The sequence below is a fragment of the Sus scrofa genome, chromosome 18 (genome assembly GCF_054392235.1).
Source record: "Sus scrofa isolate SSC_HxYL_T2T_F1_AM1 chromosome 18, Sscrofa_HxYL_maternal_Yorkshire_Landrace_v2.0, whole genome shotgun sequence".
In the NCBI taxonomy this organism is placed as follows: Eukaryota; Metazoa; Chordata; class Mammalia; order Artiodactyla; family Suidae; genus Sus; species Sus scrofa.
This window is the reverse complement of record NC_139400.1, coordinates 31,997,375-32,019,642: the sequence shown is the minus strand read 5'-3', so window position 1 is coordinate 32,019,642 and position 22,268 is coordinate 31,997,375. Positions and strand designations below refer to the sequence as shown.

The following is a 22,268-nucleotide window of genomic DNA, read 5'->3' as shown; positions in this document are numbered from 1 at the left end:
CCTAAAAGTTCTTCTCTCTTTCCTCTCTCAAATACAAGACTTTGTATCCCTGAGTTAGCAGGCAATTTGACAATAAAAGTATAGATCTGATTTCCTTAGAAAATGTAGGCATTGCCCATTTATAACTTGGGAAACACAGATTTTGTTTAGGAAAAAAACCTGAATATTGACAGAGGAACCGAATAAATCTTATTTAGGCATTTTCAATAGAGTCACTAGCTTACTTATTAGTTCTTTATCAGTTCTTTCTTCTGATAAAATTGAATAAAAATGGAGAGTAACAATTCTGATATACACCAATTAAGGTACTTAGTTGTTAGCTGATGTTACTGAAACCAGGGACCATTAAAAGTATTTACACTCTCCACATCTTACCCTTCTGAGCATGCCCAAGGCTGACTACTTGGAATTTTAATGCCCCAGAGTCGAAGTGGTCTATTGGCTTAGGGCACCATCGGTTTTAAACACTGCTAATACAAAAAGTAGTAAGTAATTTCCCTAGAGTTTCCACTGCTGCTTGTGAACAAATTTGTTTGTTTTTCTTTAACTACTATTCAAACTTATATAGCACTCAATGCCCAGCTCATTATCCTCTTCCAAATGTGAAAATCTGTTCCCAGAGATGACTTGGCGTAATTTTGATTGGAGTTTGTTTTCACATATTCAAGAAAATAGCACAGTTAACCACAAAGACTAAAAGTGTGGCCCAGAGGATTATAAAGACCAATGAATACTGACAAATGTAGCACATTTGCTGTCTTCCTATTATTCACTCATATTCTTTGGGCAGAGGGGCTACCTAGCATCAGCAGAAGCTGAAGTCTAATGAAATTTAAGAATTAACCAGATATTACATCAAAGAAGTAAGAAATAAAAAAGAAAGCAGAAGTAAAAGTGTTGTAGAGTGTGAATACAACTTTTACAAAGAATTAAACATGGAGGGAGTTCCCATGGTGGCTCAGTGGGTTAACAGCCTGATTAGTATACATAAGAATGCAAGTTTAATTCCTGGTCTCACTCAGTGGGTTAAGGATGCAGCCAGGAGCTGAGGTGAAGGTCGCGGACATGGCTTGGATCTGGTGTTGCTGTTGCTGTGGCTGTGGTGTAGGCTGGCAGCTACAGCTCCAATTCGACCCCTAGCTGGGGAACTTCTATAGGCCTTGGTTGTGGCCCTAAAAAGAAAAAAGAAGAATTAAACATGGATACTTTACCTCTGTGCTGAGACCAGCTCAGCAGGTTGGGGCTGAAGAACTTAAGGAAAAAGTTAACATACAAGACACAGAGACATTTATCTTAAGTAAAGGTGGAAACCGGGGGACTCAAGGTCTCAGGGACCAAGAAGGCAGCCTTAAGAAACCACACTGTTTTTATTGTGCTCTTGAGGATTACATCAAGTGAGGAGGGGTTTGTAGATGCAGGATATAGGTTTTTTTTTTTAAGTTATTTTAAAAGTTACACAACGATTACTGATTAAGCTTTTATTCTGACCTTGAGGCATTTAACAATCTTTAGCATTTGAGGAAGCCTGGTGTCAGCTATCTATGCACAGCATTCTAGAGAATCACCATTGTGCTTCTGCCTATCTGCAGCAACCCTGAGCGCCTAGGTTTGCACCTCAGTTCTCCTTGCTAATGTATATCCTGCTAATGACCCCTCATAAGCCCCTTGGGGCCATGACGCTCCCCTTTCTTTTATTCTTAAGAGGACAAACCAGGCTGTGCAAATGGCGTGCCAATCTGCACAGGTCCGGGGTGCCTAAACAACGCATCATGTCCTCATTCAGCTGGCCCTATGAATAACTTATGCCTTTAGGTCTTTGTTCTTAAGCTTAAGTCATTTACCAGCACTGCAACTGTTTTTCAAGCAGGAAGATGGGGTAAAGTAAAGCAGGATGAGATGGAGTTTTCAGCATAGAAAATACAAGCAAAGAGGTTAAGAAGATATTGTGGAAACATGTGCAACACCTATGGAAATTTTACATACATCTGCTTAAAAGATTTACATACAATGCTTTTATCAGTAATGAATACTGAGTGAATCAGTAATGAATAATTCTCAGCAGTTCACTCTAATTTTTAAAACTTTTTTTTCTGTGAAATTAATCCATGATTTCTTTTAAAATTATTAACAAATGCTTGCAATATTATTTAGATTGCTCCCTCAGCCCAGTTCTATCATTCAGAGATTTTTCAAGCTTGGGTATAATGATAGGCTTTAGGAGTTCCCATCCTGGCTCAGCGTAAACAAATGACTAGTATCCATGAGGATGCAGGTTCAATCCCTGGCTTCACTCAGTGGATTAAGGATCCGGCGTTGCAGTGAGCTGTGGTGTAGGTCGCAGACACAGCTAGCATCTGGCATTGCTATAGCTGTGGCTAGGCTGGCAGTTGGAGCTCCAATTTGACCCTTAGCTGGGGAACCTTCATATGCCAAGGTGCAACTCTAAAAATAAGTAAGTAAGTAAGTAAGTAAGTAAGTAAGTAAATAAATAAATAAATAAATAAATAAAGATAAGCTATAGGAGATATTTAAACATAGTATTTCAGATAAATGAGCATTTTTCTCAGGAGTGTCTATACCATTTTCCAGGCCATCAAGTGTGTTTAACGCAAAAACAAAAACATCAAGAATGTGTTTAAAACATTTAAATTGACTTACATTCATTTAAACACCTGGTCTGATGCTCAAGGCAGTGGACTAGAATGACTCTGCTTGCATGAGAAAAGAAAACATTCATAATAGCAAATACTCACTTGTCAGTTTAAAATCATCATAGCTAATTTTAAAGTAAAACAGACTATACTCACTCATTTTTTTTCAATATTTGAAAATGTCTCTGGGGAGTTCCTGTTGTAGCTCAGAGGTAACAAACCCAATTAGGATCCATGAGGATGGTGGTTCAATGCCTGGCCTTGCTCAGTGGGTTAAGGATCTGGTGTTGCCATGAGCTGTGGTATTGGTCGCAGACAGGGCTTAGATCCTTCATTGCTGTGGCTGTAGTATAGGCTGGCAGCTACAGCTCCAATTCAACCAATAGCTTGGGAACTTTCATATGCAGTAGTGTGGTCCTAAAAAGCCCAAAAAAAAGCAAAAAAAAAAAAAAAAAAAAAAAAAAGATTTGAAAATGTCTCTGAATAACAGTGGCAAGTGGGAGTAAGCAAAATAAAAGCTTTAGGCTTCTCCAGGGCCAGCTTCAAACCATGCAAAATGCTGTGGTCCATCCTTGGGCCAGTTACTTGACCAGACACACTTTGATCTTTCTAATCCAAAATAGCATGTATCATAACATAGAGGAGGTATCTCACACATGCTAACTGCTCAATATATACCAGCTTCAGTCTCTTCTTGTCTTCTTTCAGTTGTTATAATTGTGTACAAACAATATCATATTCTCATTTCCATTTTATCATAAGTTTTAGTTTTTGATAACAGAGTGTAGTGACCAGCTCTATTTTCCTCATTGTCTTTAGGAAAGTACAAGTTACAGAAAAAAAGGTCAGTGTTTCAATAATTCATCAAATCAATTTGTATCCTGGCCAAATTCGTTTTTAAGAATACTGAAAGCAAATCAATTGGGCTTGCCTACATTTTATTCATATTGTAGATACAACAACACGTGGGGAAAGTAAAGTTTGATTCAGAGGTGCCCGGGGCAGAGGGGTGGGGGGCAGTCGTCCTGAGAAAAAGAGAAAGTTGGATGGAAAAGATAAGCTTCCACACTCTCTCATCCAGGACAGTTTCCTTCAGATCTAGTCCTGCGGATGGCCATTGAGAAGGCTGGTTTTGATTCTCATGGAGTTCTGGCAGTATTATTCATGCTGAAACTTTAGTACTTTATGAATCTTTTACCAATAACACTATTCCCAAAATTCTCATAAAGATTCAGTAACATGATAGAACTCCCTGGGAATACCAAACATAGAAATGAGTATTAATGGTGAGATACTGAAAAAGATCATATGACCTGCTAAGGCAATATGTAAGACTGTGATCATTTACACTTCTCCCAACTAACCCACCTCTGTTCATCATATATGCATTTTATTTACAGTTAGAATGTACTCCAACAATGAATTGAATCCTAAATACTTTGTATTACATATGAATTTGCCATAACATTTAAGTAAAAATTACTCTGAATTTTTTCACCTAATTTTCATTAACTACATTTCTTGATGTGGAAGTTGTAATATGCAAGTGATATTTCATTATAGAGAATTTTTTACAAAGATAAACTTTTCTCCAAAACATTGTCTTCTGCACATCAAATATTTAATGTCATTTTAAAATTACATTTGTATTTTTGCAACATGAAGTGCATTAGACAGATGCAACTTTTTTCCATTACTGAAGAAAACACACAGTAAGTCAATTATACATAAAGATAAATATAGTTTTTGGCACTCCACATATGAATAAAAGTGAAATTATCCTTTCTCTTAAATATTTGTAGTAGCAGATCTACTACAATTATTATTCTGACCTTGATCAGCAACAGTTCACTTTATGAAGGTGATTAGACCAGCAGCAAATTAACTCAGAATTGGAAACTTTTAGAACTGCAAAATTCTATCATTACTCAAGTAGGATAGGAGCCCATAATATATATTTAAAACATGATTATAATACCTAAGAATCACTTTACTAGTATTTTCTAATTTGGGTACAAAACAACTAGCCTCAGAGCAAGGCGTATATGAAAAAGGAAAAAGAGACAGAGCGTGCAACATTGTAAATTAACTAAATGTTATTAAAAAATAAATTTAAAATAAGAGGTGGGGAGGTGTGGGGAGTAGAGAGGTAGAAAGACTTTCTTTTTCTCTTTTCTTTCTTTCTTTCTTTCTTTTTTTTTTTTTTTTTTTTTTGTCTTTTTGCCTTTTCTAGGGCCGCTCCAAGGCTAGGGGTCCAATCCGAGCTATAGCCACTGGCCTACACCACAGCCACAGCAATGAGGGATCCAAGCCACGTCTGTGACCTACACCACAGCTCACTGGCAATGCCGGATCCTTAACCTACTGAGCAAGGCCAGGGATCGAACCGGCAACCTCATGGTTCCTAGTCAGATTCGTTAACCACTGCGCCACAATGGGAACTCCTCTTTTCTTTTTCTTTTTAAATTGAAAAAAAAATGAATGAATGAGAAAAAAAAAAAAAAGGAAAAAATCTAGATATCCAAAAGCCAAGAAAACTTTGTAAGATGACACTGCTATTGGGGAAAAAAAAAAAGCCCTGTGGATGGGGTGAATGCAAGAATTTTTAGGACCAGGTGTGTTCCATTTTTAAATATTTGGTATTGACTATATAATTGCCACCCATTTTATGCCAACTTCTCCTCCATTTTACCAGATCTTCAGTAATGTCTCCTGTACCCCCATAAGTTTATAAGATTGATATATTCATTTAATTTTATCCACTACCCCTCCCCTGCACTCCCACCCCCAATTCCAAAAATTACACTTCCCATTTTGTCTGGCATAATACCAAACAGAAACAGAAGAGTAGGACTGAGAAGTATTTTAGTAGGAATGTAACTCAGCATCAAGGATACTGATAAAAATACAAGTTCTATAAAAATTTACAGAGAATCTTGGAAAGTATTGTGTTTTTATTCAATCTTATAAGATCTTAAGCAGCAGAGTGATTTCTGCTAGTAGTCATGTTACGATGGTGAGGTAGGCAAAATATAGGTCCCCAAAGATGTCCATATCCTAATCCTGGAAGCTGTGAATATGTTACCTTAGATAGCAAAAGTAAATTAAGGTTGAAGATGAGATTACATTTGATTATCAGTTGACCTGGAGATGGAGAGATTATTCTACATCACATAGCCTCTGGATGAGGTCCCTCTGAACCAGATAATCTTTCTCTGTACCATTAGCTGAGGCCAGGGAAGGACCAAATAACATCCTCTAAGTAGGACTACTATGGTAAATTTACCATTAGCTCAGAAATGTATGTTAAGGTATGATCAGATACTCATAACTCTGTCTGTTATATTATGGAATTTGTTAATTAATTAACATTAATTCTCATTTCCTCCTTCATATGTCTATATTTCTCAGATATCCTTAAAATCTTTCCCCCAGGAAACTCCCCAACCAATCAGCTTTTTCATTCTTATTCTTAGGCTGTGAATCCTGCTAAAAATGGCCACACAGTCATATAGACTGGTATCATTAGAAATCTGTACTCTCTGCTCTCTTCTTGGTTTGCCCCTCCTACCACTTCCCAAAGAGACTATACCAAGCACCTCAGGATGAATCCAGTGTCTCAGGATGTCTCTGTCCCACCATCCCTGGTCCATGATAAATGGAGAGTAGAAATTATAAGTCATGAACTACCTTAAGGTCCTTACTTCTCTCCCTACTATACACACATGTGTATCCTAATCCCACCCCTAAACCCTTTAGAACACCAGAAGGAAGTGGCTTTTCACCCTCTAATCAAATATTATCCCAGCCATGTGAGCTCTCAAACAGGCTTTTAAAAGACTATCCTCTCTCTAGTCTGTTATCCACTCTTTCTACCCTGAACCTTGTTCTTTCAAGTGACTCATGCTCCTGAATGCAATATGCATAAGCAACTCCTAAATTAAAAAATACAGAATCTATCCTCCATTCACTTACCCTTATCATCTATAATTAATGACTTGAAAATCTTTATCTTTTACTCAGATTAGACTAACTGAATTATAGTTTATTTGATGATCAATTTATGAGATAGTTTTAGATTTCCCTCTCATCTTCTACTTCAAAATACACACTAAGTCTTATCCATACGGCTTTCCAAATACCTTCTGAATCTGTACACTTCTATTTCCATGCAATAACTTGACCTGGACCATTATTTATCTGTAATTTTGCAACTATCCAACTATACCAGTATACATGCATCCTACCCATGCATCTATACCCATACCTGCATCTGTACCCTTTTGTCACAGGAGATAAATTTGTCCACACTTTTTTCCAACACTAAGTTGCATTTTACAATGGATCCCATATCCTCTAATTACTCAAGGTCTTTCATCATTTTTATCTCCTGCATTATCAAGTCTGCCCTCTTGACAGGGTCATTTCCATTAACTTATTACAAACAAGCTATTATCTTCCATCTTAAAAACTAAAAACTCTCCATTGACTCCACATAGTCCTCCATCCACTATCATTATTTTCCCTTATCTTTAGAGCAAAACTTTCCTAATCTCCACTTTTTCTTTTCCTATTCTCTTTTCTCCCACTTTTCCAACTCTCTTTTGAACCTACTTTAATCAGCCTTTTGTCTCCACCATTATTACCAAACTGCTATGGTCAAGATCACAAATAGTCTACAAGTTTAAAATCAAATGGTTTTGTCTCTTCCTCCATCTATCAGTAACATATAATACAATAGTTTCACTCATTCCTTTTTGAAACATTTCCTTAATTTGATTTGTGGAACACGTGGTTCTCCCTCTGCCAGTAACACAAGCTACTCCTGCTTATGCTCCTTTGCCAGATCCTCTTTTTATTTCTAACCACCAAATGTTGGCGTGCCACAGCACTTAGTTCTCTGACTCATCTACTCAATAGATACTCATTCCCCAAGAAAATGATCCATCGCCATGGTTTAAAATAAATTTATATGCTGACAATCCCAAATCTGTATTTTCAACCCAGATTTCTCCTCCAAATACTGTCTCATCAATTACCTACAATCTCCACTTGGGTGCTTAGAGGCAACTCAACATAGTTAATAGCAGAACACATGACATCATCAACCCCTTTCCTGAAAGGGTCTCTTTGGCATCTTAGGGAACAGCAGCTCTATCTTTTCCAATTGCTTAGGCAAAAAACCCTGAGGTTGTACTTATCATATTATAGTCAGTAGCAAGTGCTCTCAACTTGGTATTCTAAGTATATCCTAAAACAAATTCTCCTCATACTTCTACCATCATTACAACCCTTGTCTAAGCCACCAACATTTCTGTGCAGGATAAGTGCCTCAGTCCTGACTTCTTTACTCACATAGTTTATTCTTTAGAAGGAGATAGAACTATCTTGAATGTGATACAGATTATGTCTTTCCTCTACTCAAACCCGCCATCTCAGTCAGGATAAAAGCCAAAGCACTAAAAATGGCTAAGGTGACACTGTAACCCAGCTCCCAACCACCTCTCTTGTTTCTGGATGAGAGATCTTCCTGAATGAAAATCTTTGCCAGTCACTCCACTACTTTGAATCCTCAGTGACCACCCCCTTCTCCCCGCTTCAGAATAAGCCCTGATCCTTAGAAATGCATTCAGTTCTTCATTCTCAAGCCCCTGCCTACCTCTCTGGTCTCAGTTCCTGTCATTGCCTTTTCTAAGAGCACCCTATTTTACTTTCTCATTAAATTGTATACTTGTGCCTCCATTTTGTTGTATAAGTTATTCCTTCAGCTTCAGATAACTTCCACCTAGAATCCTCCTTACCATCCACTCAGGAGGCCTCTTCTTCGGCTGAATAATCATTTTCTTAGACTCCCTTTAAATTTCTAAAGAGGAAGAAGAACTTCCTTTCTTGCTCTAGCGTGTGCTCAGCAGAATTTTGTATACAGAGTGTACTTATCATATTTGTATTAAAACTATTAGTCTGTTTGTCTGTCTCCCTCTCTGAACCATCCATTGCTCATTGGGAGTGATGGGAAGCACATCTTTAAGTCCTTAGCCTTTAGCATAGTGTTTGGCATATGGAAAGTTTTCAAAAACACTGAACAATATCATCAACCAATACCAAATGTAAGTATGACTATATAAATTGATTGACGTTCTTTGAAAAATTTTGGCCATTTAACTATCTGACCATTTTATTTTTTAACCATTTAAGCCAATTTAGCCAAATTCAAAGGAAAAAATGGTGGTCAGTAGAAAATAAAGGGTAAGAAAGCAATTTATATTTTATTTTACATTAATTTTTAATTAAAAGCAAAAATGAGACAACCTATTTATAAACTGGGTTATTCTGATATTTACAAAAGTATTCCATTTAATAATTAAGGAGTGAAAATGTCCAAATAAAATACTCCAGGAGCCTATACAACTCTCTTTGCTCTCTTTTCAAGAGTTTGTACTCACCAAACTGCTATACAGTCTCCAATTTTATTTTCCTTTACTTAATACAATTCTTAAACTCTACTAGGTAGCTCACACAATAAAAATCAAATGAAAAGACACCAGCACAGGCTACTAGCCTGTTTTACAATTCTTAGCTTAAGAAAAATTGCCTGACTTCAATCATCATGAAACAATCAGATTTTCTTGCCACAGTGCTTCTCTTTTTACTGTGATGATTAGGTTAATCATGACAGAGAAAAGGAGAAGAATTTCAGAAAAAGATCATCTGCTGATGACATGGCATATGCTGCCTTTACATTGGTGTTATAATGTTTTGAACCACCACTTCTGCCCCTTTGGACATGATTGGAGCTATACTGTGTGTTAAGATCATTAAACTGTATGGATTATGTCAACTGTTATCATGGAAGCAGGTGTCAGGATTTTCCTTTGTCACATCTCCATTCTGACTAAATGCTGGCACCATGGTATGCTTGTTTCATTTTATTCTTCTTTATCCTTCATCTGAGGTACTGCACCCATCACAATGTTTTCTTTCATTTGTTTGACACTTTCCTATACATAAAATACTTTAACATAAATTATCTCATACAAGCCTCATGATAACCCTAGGTGGTAAGCAGGGCTGGGATTGTTGCATAAATTTAATAAAACACAAAAGTATCATAGTGGGTACCATTCATTTATTGAAAACTTTCTCAACACCAGACACTTTAATAGGCACTTTCCATCCTTCTTAACCTCATAAACACAGGTTTTATAATTGAAGATATAGAGGCTAAGCAACATGTCTAAGGTAATGATAGTGGGCAGGAATGCTGAGAAGAATGAATCACGCTGCCAGAGAACAAAGGGGAATTAAGAATGAGAACAGATCTCCTCTGACTGGGACATGAGAAGGTAGCAAGTGATACAAAGAGTCTTCCCATGGAAGCAATTTAAATGTCCATTGACAGATGAATGGATAAAGAATACATATTAATATTATATATAAATGTATATTAATTCATATATATTAATAGATGAAGATTATATATTATATAATCCATTGTATATATATGGATTATATATAATGGATTATATATAATATAATGGACTATATTATAATGGATAATATTATGGATTCCTACTTGCCATAAAAAAGAATGAAACAACGCCATTTCCAACAACACAGGCAGACCTAGAGATTATCATACTAAGTGAAGTAATTCAAAGACAAATATTGTATGATATCACTTATATATGGAATCTAAGATATGATTCAAATAAACTTATTTATAAAATAGAAACAGACTCACAGACATAGAAAACAAACTTATGGTTACCAAAGGAGGAAAGGGGTGGGAGAGGAGTTTGGCATTAGCAGAAACAAACTACTATGAATAGAAGAGATGGACAACAAAATTCTATTATAAAGCAGAGGGAACTACAATCAATAGCTTGTAATAAGGTGTAATGGAAAAGGAGAGAAAATATCAACTGAATCACTGTGCTATACACTAGAGACTAATACAACATTGTAAAACCAACTCTTCTTCAATTTTAAAAAATTAAAATTAAAAAAAGTATTCCATTCCTTTGCAACTCAGAAAATATCCACAATGTCTAGTGAATGTAAGCGTGGTAGTGATGAGGGGGCTTCAAATATCTGTGGAAAAAGGAAGTGAGATTATTCTGATATATTTTTTTAATTGGCTTTTTAGGACTGCACCCATGGCATATGGAGGTTCCCAGGCTAGGGGTCCAATTGGAGCTACAACTGCTGGCCTACACCACAGCCACAGCAACACCGGATCCTTAACCCACTGAGCGAGGCCAGGGGGTGGAACCCACAACCTCACAGTTCCTAGTTGGACTTGTTTCCACTGTGCCATGATGGGAACTCCCTATTGTGATGTATTTAACGGTAATCATGGCAAAGCCTAGGCATGACTTTATGTGACCAAGTTCTGCCTGTGAAAGAATCAGCATCTCTCAGAGCTCTTCTCTCAGTAGGACAAAGTGAGAAATTTATTAGAAACCCAGATTTAGTTAACCCCGTGGAAAAACTCATCCACCTTAAACATTTCCAACAACCACTTCTGTACAAAAATATTTTATATGTTAGGAAAACTAGCTCACATTATATATTGTAATATATATATAATTCAACATTCACTTCTATATTCATTAACATTAGTATCATTTGCCATCTGGTTATCATAATCCATCTTCATCATTTAGGTTCCACAGCATTAGATGTTATACGAAAAAAAATTCAGAACTCTTCCAGTACTTGAGACTAGTATTTAAAATGTCATAGATACGATATTAAAAATAATTTCATCTCACTGTGACAATTTTTCATTCTAATTTTCCCCCAGGGTGTGTGGTAACCTGGAACATGAGCTATAATAGATATAGATGAATTTCAAACTAAATAATAGTGATAGGAGTCCCCATTGTGGCTCAGTAGGTTAAAGAACCCAATACAGAGTCCAGGAGGATGCAGGTTCAATCCCTGGCCTCTCTTAGTGGGTTAAAGATCCAGCATTGCCCTGATCTGTGATGTAGGTCACAGCTGCAGCTCGGATCCTGCATTGCTGTGGCTGCAGTGTAGGCTAGCAGCTGCAGCTCCGATTTGACCGTTAGCCTGGGAACTTCCATATGCGGCAGGTGTGGCATGAAAAGAAAAAGAAAGTGATAAACGTTTGATAAACTAGCATTTCTGATGACTGAACTAATATCAGACTTGGATTGCCTAAGAGAAATGGTATAATTTTGACACACAGTATTGCTTTTATAAAGAATTTTAATTCTTTATTCTTTCAAACATTTAGTATTTCTTCTCAGTTCTGCATAAACCCTGGATCTTGGGGTTCTAGCAAAACCTATTCATGTTAAATACAATCTGCCTTTTAAGTAGTTCAAACAGGTGTGCTAAACTTATTCCACAAGTATCTTTAATATGTTCTGAACAAATGTTGATTGTACTAAGCAATAATTTTTGTCTTTTAGTAGAAGCAATTAAGATAAAATAAATGTATAGCCATTTAATTGCCAACAAAAAGTTTCCAATATTCTGAGTCACTGCCCACCCCCTCAGTATCCAAGTGAGTTACAAGTAAAATAAACTACAAACTCATTCTAAAGCAGTTTTAAAAATTCCATGTGTGAACAATATTTTAGCTAACAACCAGCCTACAGTCACCTGGTAGGTCATAATGCTTTCGTGGCTCCTCCACTCAAGAAATTAGCCCTACTGATAAAATGTTATTCCCATTATTTCTTTCAATATAACGGGACTTCCCCTTCAAATACTATTTAAAATACAAGTACTATATTACTTCAGTGAGGAACAAAGTCACAATTAACACCAAGTTCATCATCAAATTATGATTTATCACCTACAGTTTTATTTTATTTTGTCTTTTTAGGGCTATACCTGCAGCACAAGGAGGACCCCAGGCTAGGTGTTGAATAGGCGCTATCGCCACTGGCCTACACCACAGCCACAGCAACACCAGATCTGAGCGGCGTCTGCAACCTATACCACAGCTCACTGCAATGCCGGTTCCTTAACCCACTGAGCAAGGCCAGGGATCGAACCACAACCTCATGGTTCCCAGTCGGATTCGTTTCTGCTGCGCCATGATGGGAACTCCATCTTTAAGCCATTTTCAGTTTATTTTTGTGCATGGTGTGAGAGTGTGTTCCAATTTCATTGATTTACATGCAGATGTCCAGTTTTCCCAGCACGACTTGTGTCTTTATGGATGCTAGTCAGATTCATTTTCACTGAGCCACGATGAGAACTCCATTAATTACAGTTTTAAAGGCAGATAAAGGTGGACCACACCCTAGAAAAAGTTACCATCTAGAGGAAAACAGAAAGAGGCATGGGGGAAGAGGAGCAGAAAAATAAGAGCAAATCTGTATTTAACAGCACAACCCTGGAAAGCTAAGAGCTCAAAATGTAAGCCAATAATTGATTCTGGAACATGGAGAGACCAGAGCAGAGTTACAGGTGAAGGTAAACTGGATGACTAGCAATCAGCAATTCAATTGGTTGATGAAATATGTATTAAGGTTCTGTCAATATAGTATACTTGGTCTTGGTTATCTGCAAAATTTGAACAAATTTGAGTCTATATCCACAAAGAATTTGGTTTATGATGTAGCCTTAGGCTGGCTACATACAGGTGAGACAAGTTTATAATGAGGTCCTAGTGGTATACTGAATCATAAAATCCTTTGAAAGGAATCCAAGGAAGATTTGCCCTACTGAATCATAATTTCTCATTCATTAGAGAGATGCTCAGTGTTTTGAAAATGCACTTAGTCACTCGAAATTTAAACAAAAAGTACTGACAAATTCACAAGTCACTAAACTTGAACATCAATTTTAATATTAGCATTTTTCTTATATTGTCAAAAATTTTGTGTATTGTAGAATCACTTTATCAAAATGCAATTTTACATTTACCATCAGTTTTCACAATGCAAACAGGAAACTAATACTTAATATTTGCTAATATATTTAGAGTTCTCACTTAACATTCTTCCCTATAATACATTTCATTTAAGAGGATTCATGAGAGCAATGTTTCTCAGTCTTATCCAGAATAAACTGTTTACTTTCATTTTATTAACATTATGAAATCATGTATAATAACTCTGAGCATGAATACATTTTATACCCTCATAATTATGATAAAAACCCTACTCTGTGTATACAGCTTTTTAAGCATATATATGTATATACGTATATGCATATATATGTATGTATGTGTGTATATATATATATATGCTTTTTTTTATCACATATGGAAGTTCCTGAGCCAGGGACTGAAAATGATCCTATGCTGCAAGCTAGGCTGCAGCTGCAGCAATGCTGGATCCTTTAACCCACTGCACCAGGCCAGGGACTGAACCCACACCTCTGAGCTGCTTCAGTCAGATTCTTAATACACTGCATCACAGCAGGAACTCCACTTTGTAAGCATATTAACAAAAAAAAATGTAATTTTATTCTAAATACCTCAGTGCTCACAATATTCCTATCCTTGATTGCCTAGCTTTGATTCACATATGACCAACAAACGAAAGTATTTCCTTGATCAATTTTTATGAAGAACAGAATATAAATGACCCTTTAAGAGGAAGAGGATATTGGGAGTTCCCGTCGTGGCTCAGTGGTTAACAAATCCGATGAGGAACCATGAGGTTTGTAGGTTCAATCCCTGGCCTTGCTCAGTGGGTTAAGGCGTTGCCATGATCTGTGGTGTAGGTTGCAGACGCGGCTCGGACCCGTGTTGCTGTGGCCCTGGTGTAGGCCGGCGGCTACAACTCCGATTAGACTCCTATCCTGGGAACCTCCAGATGCCGCAGGAGTGGCCCTAAAAAAGGCAAAAAGGCAAAAAAAAAAAAAAAAAAAAAAAAAAGAGGAAGAGGATATTATCAAAGAAAATTCGTTAATGATCCTGAAAAATAAGAGGAAAAGGAGAAGAGTAAGAGAGAAAAAGAGAAGAAAAGAGAAGATATTAGGATCCATTCAAGACAGAAGAAAGGAGTTCTGGGGAAGAGAATACTTATCAAAGTATTCTTCAAAAGAGAAGGAGAAAGTAACCTAAGAACTTGATGGGCAAAAATTTTCTACTACATTACATTAGTAAGTTGGTTTTCTCCTTCAATGCTTGCAGAAATTTTAAATTATTCTTTTAATTCATGAGCTTTCTTAGGTATGGCATAGGGTAAACTCATTTTCATTTATCCTATCTCATTCGTGATAAAACTTATTTATCTCTTCTCTTGGCTCCAGAAATTTCTCTTCCAATTTGTAATTTTTTTTCTGTTGTTATTTTTTTCCTTACAAACACCTAAAATTCTTAGTTTTTGTCTCTGTTCTTTATATTTATGTGGGTAAGTGTGTGTGTATAAACATCCATACCCAGCACGAAAAGCATATGTTATCTTTGTACCTCTTCTCTTTCTCTCCATTTAGATGGACATTTTTGTAATTCATTTGCTATATCCTGAATTTAGTCTTCTACAATTGCAATTCTACTTTCTATTGTTTGAGATATTGATTTTAATTATTCAGTTGTGAGGGGGGTTGTTTTCTTTAACTTCTTTAAAAAAAAATCTAATTGCCCTTTTATTGCAAACTCCTATCTCCAAATGACTCTCTGTATTTTTGTATAAAGTGGTACCATCCACTATGACTTCCTGAAATAATGGAAGTGTTCCACATCTGTTTTGTCCAACATAGTAGCCACTAGGCACACATGGCTATATGTGGTTAAGAAGACTGCACTGTGACTAGTGAGACTGAGGAAATGATTTTTAAATTTTCTTTGATTAATCAATTTAAACAATCATGTATAGACAGCACAAAAATAGAATACATGTCTTCTCAAATACTAATAATGTTGAAAAAACTTTTCTTTGGACTCTTTTTGCACATTATTTTTGGAGTTATGCTCTCACTTTATTTGTTCTGGATGATATTCCCATTGTTTGCCATATTTTGTTGTAGCCTTTATATTGGATATTTCTATTTAATATCTTCCTCTTGAGATGAGGAAGAGGTTTTTAGATCTGTTATTTGATGAGACAAGTATATCATTTTTTTTATCTTGTTTACTCTCCTATGAGTGTGGCATCCTCTCAAAATTACAGTGACATGTATAACTGGGTATAACAGAACATTACCTAACCCAGTTTTCAATGTCTAAAACATGAATTCACTTGGTATGCTCTAATGAAATATGTCAGTGTATCTTGTTAACTCCACTATCCAATCATTAATGCTCAAACTCAATAAAGTGCACGAAAATGTACAATTCCTAACATATGAAGATTCTTTAGGTCCTACTTTTCTCTAGAATAATTAATGTATTGGGACTAAACCTCCCAGAGGACGATGTGTCATTTGGGTTCACCATCGCATCTCCACATTCCTACTAAGTGCTTTGCTGTTTTCTAAGCGTCAGTGTCCCATTGGCTTCTGAATCCTTCGGACATGAGTCTCACAGTTAATTTTGCCTTCTGATGTGACAAGTTGCTCAAAATTCAAAACATATTTCTTACCTCAGACTTGGAATTACTAATTCTCCAAGGAGCCCTGATTTATTTTAGTGGGAAATGGTATTTGGAGTTTTCATTGCTATTGCACTCAGCCTTTTCAGTGTACACAGCTAGACACAATTACTTATTTGCTTTATTCCATATTACACACACAATAGCCGTTACAACCCCCAATACTGCCATGAACAACATAATCACTAAAATGTTTGGGTGAGATGTTCTTTTCGACCTTAAGATATACTAATAGTCACACTACTCCAGTCACTTGAAACAGTCCTGATCTATGAGGCTATGTTACCCCTGGGGACAAATCTAGGTCAATGTATTGCATTTTATTTTCTATTTTTAGTTATTTCGAGTATCGATTTTATTTTAGAATTATGTAAAACATAACATGTCAAGAAAAATAGAAACTTGTAAGTCCACACTAACATCAATAAATAAATAAATAAATGGGAAGAAAAAGTCCTTCTTTACAGTAGAATGCCAAGTAATAATGTAGAAGTAATGACACAACCAGAATATTACTATTTGGCACCATCAAAGTAATAATTAATTCTTTCATAAAATATCAATGGACACTAAAACCAGTGGGTCAAAGTAGAATGAGAAATAGAAGTTTTGCATGTCTCGAAGTATCTTCTCCCTGTAAAAAACTTCATAACTACATAGTGGAAAAGAAGTATCTTTAGAGTGGAAAAACCTGGCAGATAAGCCACCTTAATAAAGTGATCAAAACTGCAGTCACCAGTAATGACAATCGACATCATATGCTACCTGTAAAGATGCAATGGAAAGAACACAGCATGACTTCTGTGACATTCCAACCAAAAATATGCTATCTGTGTCTAAATACGAGAAAACATTAGACAAGCCCAAACTGAGGAATAACAAAAAGAACACTGATCTATAATCCTAAAATTTATGTCAAGTCATGAAAACAAGGGAAAGACCGAAGATCCAATTGCTTTTCAAGAAAAGAGATTGAAAAGACATAACCAGGTGGAACACATAATCCCAGACTGGATGCTTTTGCTATAATGGATATGACTGAAACAGCTGAAGAAAGTTGAATTGGGTCTCTGGACAAAGGATACATAAGTGTTCTTTGTATTACCTTTAGAACATTCTTATAAGTTTGAAAGTATTGATTTGTTTGTGTGTTCTTTAAGTACATGACTTCAAAGTCAAATCTACAAAGCTTTATTTCCTAACTTTTTCTTTGATCATAAGCGTTTTGGTAGAAATATGAGAAAATACTAGTCAAGAAGCAATTTTCAGCCAGAACTGAGTTTTACCTGCATTCTTTCAGGAAATTGTCCTTCACACCAAGAAAGGTATATATCTATTTTGCAAATTGTAAAATAGATGTTTCTTTAAAATAGCTATCTCACATAAGAAATAGGGAACAGTGGCAAAAAAATCATTAGCAGATAGGAAAACCATCCTTTAGCTACTACTCTTAAGACACTGACAAAATTTAAAATACAGAACCTGTAACTTAAGATGAAAATTAAATCAAAGTATATATAGTTTGAGAATTTTTAAAAATCAGAATGAAGATTTTTCAAGTGACTTGATGAGTTTCTGGCAACATCTCTTATTTTGAATAATTTGAAAAAGCAAAAATTAATACATTTCCAGATACCCAGACTCCCCCAAAGTATTATTTCCAAGCAGATGAACATAATTTGAATCCCCAGCAAGTCAGTTAAGCCACTCTCCTGCATTATAGGATTAATGTCACTGGTATTAATCTATCCATTAACCTGACTCCAAGGATTTTACATTATAGGATTCCTTTCTCTTCTCTAAAAGCTTATTCTGTCAATCAACCCTTCTTAAAATGATGAGGTTTTCATAACAAAACTTGAAGAAATTATTTTCATGTCTAGAATTTTAAGTTGATTAATACTTTAAGATGAATAATCATAAAATCAATCCACATTGTCCCTAAGATCTACCTTTCATAGATACTTGGTATCATTCCTTTCCGTTGTCTTCGAGTTTAACTCCTTTTCCACATTTATTCATCGGAAAAACTTCCATTAATTTATGTTTATTTTCTTATAATTACATCCCCAGATTTAACTATAATAAATTTATGGTTTCATATAATACACAAAAAAATAAAGACACAGCCAGGAAATAATGTAACGATTTAACCATTCATGTTGAACTAAATTTCCAAACTCCTGAAGGGATTTGTTGTACAGGCTAATACTTCCTCAGCTGCAGGCTGCCAGGTAAAGTAATTGAGCTGATTTTATTTCATTTTTCATTTTAATAGGTTTGAAATATGCCATTTCTAGTTTACAGATTAGCTTATATTGAACTAACTCCAATAACAGAATATCAAAACTCAGAAACGTCTAGAATTGGAAATAATTCTTTTAAGATTTAGGCATAACTCCAAAAATTCATTATTGCAGTAAAATTATCCAATGTGGAGGAAATGTAAACAGAAGTTGGATTTAGATCTCAGGCCTGTAAGTATCAGCTAAACAACCACAGGAGGATCACTTAATCTCTCAGAGAAGTTCCTTATACATAAAATAAAAATAATAAATATTTCATACACAGATTTTTTTTTTCAGGAACAATCATGGAAGGACCATTTGACTCTGTTCAATCTCTGCTCCAAGATTTTCATACACAAAGAGGACTGTTCTAACTCCTAGAATAGTAGGACATTTCCCTAAAGTCAGGGATAACTCTATGGACAAACATCTCACTCTGGATGAATCCTAAATAGTGATACAGAATTATCTCACTCATATCTGTCCTCCCCTGGGAATAATCCCTAGAGTACTTGACAAAAGTTAAGGAGTTTACTATGTGCATGTCTCATTCAAGACACTGTAATCATCAAAGAGAAGATTAAACGAGCCCATTTGGGGGTTAAATGAACAATCTTCACATAGAAACAAATCCTCCTGTATTGACTGAATTGGGGGTGTCACATTTTCAAGGGAAGTATTCCCCTTTGAGTGGGAAAAATACTCTTTAAGCAGAATACTGATAGGAAAGGCAACAGGATGGAACTGGTACCACTAGCAGAAGAGGAGACAGTGGTGGATGGAAATGGCATCCTCACAAAAGGACATGCATGACTTCTCCGTCTTTGTTGTAGCAACATCCACCCTTTGAGGAAAGTCAAAATGCAACAACGGAGTAAGACACTAGTCAGAACTCAAAGACAGGGAGTAAGAAGAAACTGCTTCAAGGTTGGCAGAAATCTTTTATCAAGAAAAAGATTGTATTATGTATAACATCAATACGTAAAATGAAGAAAAATAGTAAATAAGATCCTCAAACCATTTAGATAACCCCTTTGATTAGGAAACGTTTCCTGGTTTGTAACCCTGAAGTGCCTTGGCCCAACCACTAAAACTGACAAATAAGAGGGCAAAAGGAGAGATTGAGCCAGATATATTTGTTGCTTGCTCATACTTTCATTGTAAAATGCAGCATATATTTATATCAGACCTGGTGATAATACAGAACCAGAAGAAAGTGGTAGCAGGACGCATAGGAAGCATAGAATTTCAAGAAGAAAATGATCCCAAAGTCTGTTCAATATGTGACTGAAGGTCCCAACAACTGTGAGAGCAGTTTTGGAGTATCTGTAAGGTAACAAGCACAAAGCCAGGCTGTAGCGGGTTTAACAGGAAATGGGAAGTGAAGAAGTGTAAGACTATGTACCACTCTGTCTTGATATTGAGAAGAAATTAGATTTAGGGAACAAGAGAGTCTTGAGTCTTTCTTAGAAAAAAAAAAACAACACATTTTTCATAAAAACACTAATTGTAGAACTTAAACGTTCTATTTAACACTTAATCATGCATAAACTTTTAATAAATTCCTTCCAGATTAGTTCCACTTATTAATCAGCTTTCATCTTCTAATTACAGAAACTATAACAATGAACCACATTAACTGCATTACTAAACACCCAAGTGATCAAGTGGTTCTGATATGCCTCCGCTGTCAGGGTCCCCACCTGGACCCTATGCCAGCTGAATAGTTTACTGACTTTCATGAGAAAGGTCTTAACATCCCCTAGAACATGCACTTCATGCGGAATAGTAAAATGAGAATTGATAAATTAAATTTCAAACTTTAAATTCAAATCACCATGAATGCTTCATTTTCCTATTTACCTTTAAGCCCAACAATTTCTCCTTTTTCAAGATCTAAGTGCTAACTGTGTTTTTGGCACTAATAGCCCTTGAATAAAGAACATCTTACATATAATAAAGGGCCACATTCTAATATGAACTTAACCTCACCATTCCTTATTCATCTCAATTAAGGACTCATTTATGGTCTGTGCTACATTTTATATGACCCTAAGATTCCATTAAAACTTTTAGAATTACCAGGCTTGTCAGTAATTCTTTTTATCAGTAAGTTTCCTGGGTCAAGACAAACGTAGGAGGATCCTGGGCTCACCTCCGTCCACGGACCCACAAGTATGCCGCTGAATGTGAAGCAAATTCCTCTGAAATAAACCTAATCTCTGAGGAGTGCTATGCATCAGGGGAATGAGAGCAGTAAATCCCACGTGGAAACAGGTAGAGGCGGCTGGAACACTTCTCCCCATAAACCCCACCTGGGCCAGAGCGGAGTGCAGTCAATCAACAGGGAACTCAAAACCCAGAGTCTCTCCCTGAGGAACGTAGGGTTTGGCCCCTATATTGGGGACCCCAGCTTTTAAGACGTGCCCCTGACAGTCAAGCCCCCAAAATATGTAGATTTGAAAACCTCTAGGACTTGAGTCCACAAGACCCACAAGGTTAAAGCCGTCTGAGAAATGCCCTTAAAGAGTTGGAACGTTCAGACTCACCTGCTCTGGGACTCGGCGAAGAGGCAGCGATGGAGAGGTCCCAGACTTCCTGTGAATGAAGCTTGTGGTAAAGCTGCTGGCACGAGGGGTCGGGGGGCAGGTATCTAATTCAGCACACATCTTGACCTGCTGGCTGCGGGGCACCGTCTTCACATTTTCCCTTTGCTGCTGCAGGCACCATCTTTTTTTTTTTTCTTTTTTGAATACTAGGTTGTTTTCCCTTTTTTCCCTGCGGGTACCATCTATACACTCTCCCTCCGCCTGGCTCCAGCATGCAAGTCGCTGGCGCTCTCTTCCCGCACCGGCTGGTGGGCGCCATCTTTCTCTCTCTTACTCTCGCCCTCTTCCCGGCAGCCCCTGCGCCATCAACACCCTCAGCCTCGCCTCATCCCAGCAGAAGGGCTGGGTTTTCACACCTTCCAGCCGCAGTGCTTCTGAGCACCTGTGTCTCCTGGAGCGGGGCTTTTAAGTGCAGTCTAGCGCCCTAGTTCCTGCAGCTGCTTCTGGATCACCTGGCTCTGGCGGCCCGTGGGGCTTCAGCTGAGGTCCCACAGAACTGTAGGTATCTGCCCATTTCAAAAGCTGCTGCCTGAGGGTCTAATCTCCAAACTGCCTGAATCCCAAATGCTGCGTGAGATCCTTCCCTTTGGGACAGGGACAGTTCTACCAAAGCCGTCAACTACTGGGAGCCACCAAAAATAAAATAGGCTACTTGGAATATCACAAAGGTTTGAGAGACAAACAAGAGCCAGAGCAGGGCTTCAGGATGAGACTCATCTCCTACACAAAACCCCACCTTCAAGACTGGGAGAGATGACTGTTTAGTGCATAGACACCAACCAACACAGAGTCAAGCAATATGTTCCAAACGAAAGAGCAAGATAGAACCTCGGGGGAAAACAAAAACAAACAAACAAAAAACTCTAATGAAATAGAGATAAGTAATTTAATTTTATGTCAATTTTCTTAAATTTACTCTCATGGTCTGTGGATCTTTGATGTCCTAAATACTTAAGAACCAAATTTCTCTAATTGAAAAAAATTCATGGAGTACCCATTGTGGCTCAGTGGGTTAAAAACTCGACATAGTCTCCATGAAGATGTGGGATCGATCCCCAGCCTCGCTCAGTGGGTTAAGGATCTAATATTGCCTCAAGCTGCAGAGTAGGTCACAGATGCAGCTCAGATCTGGCTTTGCTGTTGCTGTGGCTACAGCATAGGCCAGTGGCTTCTGCTCTTATACAACCCCTAGCCTGG

At 36.9% G+C, this 22,268-nt stretch overlaps 1 long non-coding RNA gene across 2 annotated transcripts in view; it reads right to left on the bottom strand.

Moving 5' to 3' along the window:
• LOC102164498 (uncharacterized) overlaps window positions 1-21,360 on the bottom strand; it is a 137,123-nt gene extending 115,763 nt beyond the window's left edge. For both annotated transcript variants that reach the window (XR_014834369.1, XR_014834368.1), the window contains exon 1: window positions 21,012-21,360. This is a non-coding gene — a long non-coding RNA (uncharacterized LOC102164498). The remainder of the gene's footprint in view (window positions 1-21,011) is intronic.
• Window positions 21,361-22,268: the final 908 nt, after the last annotated feature.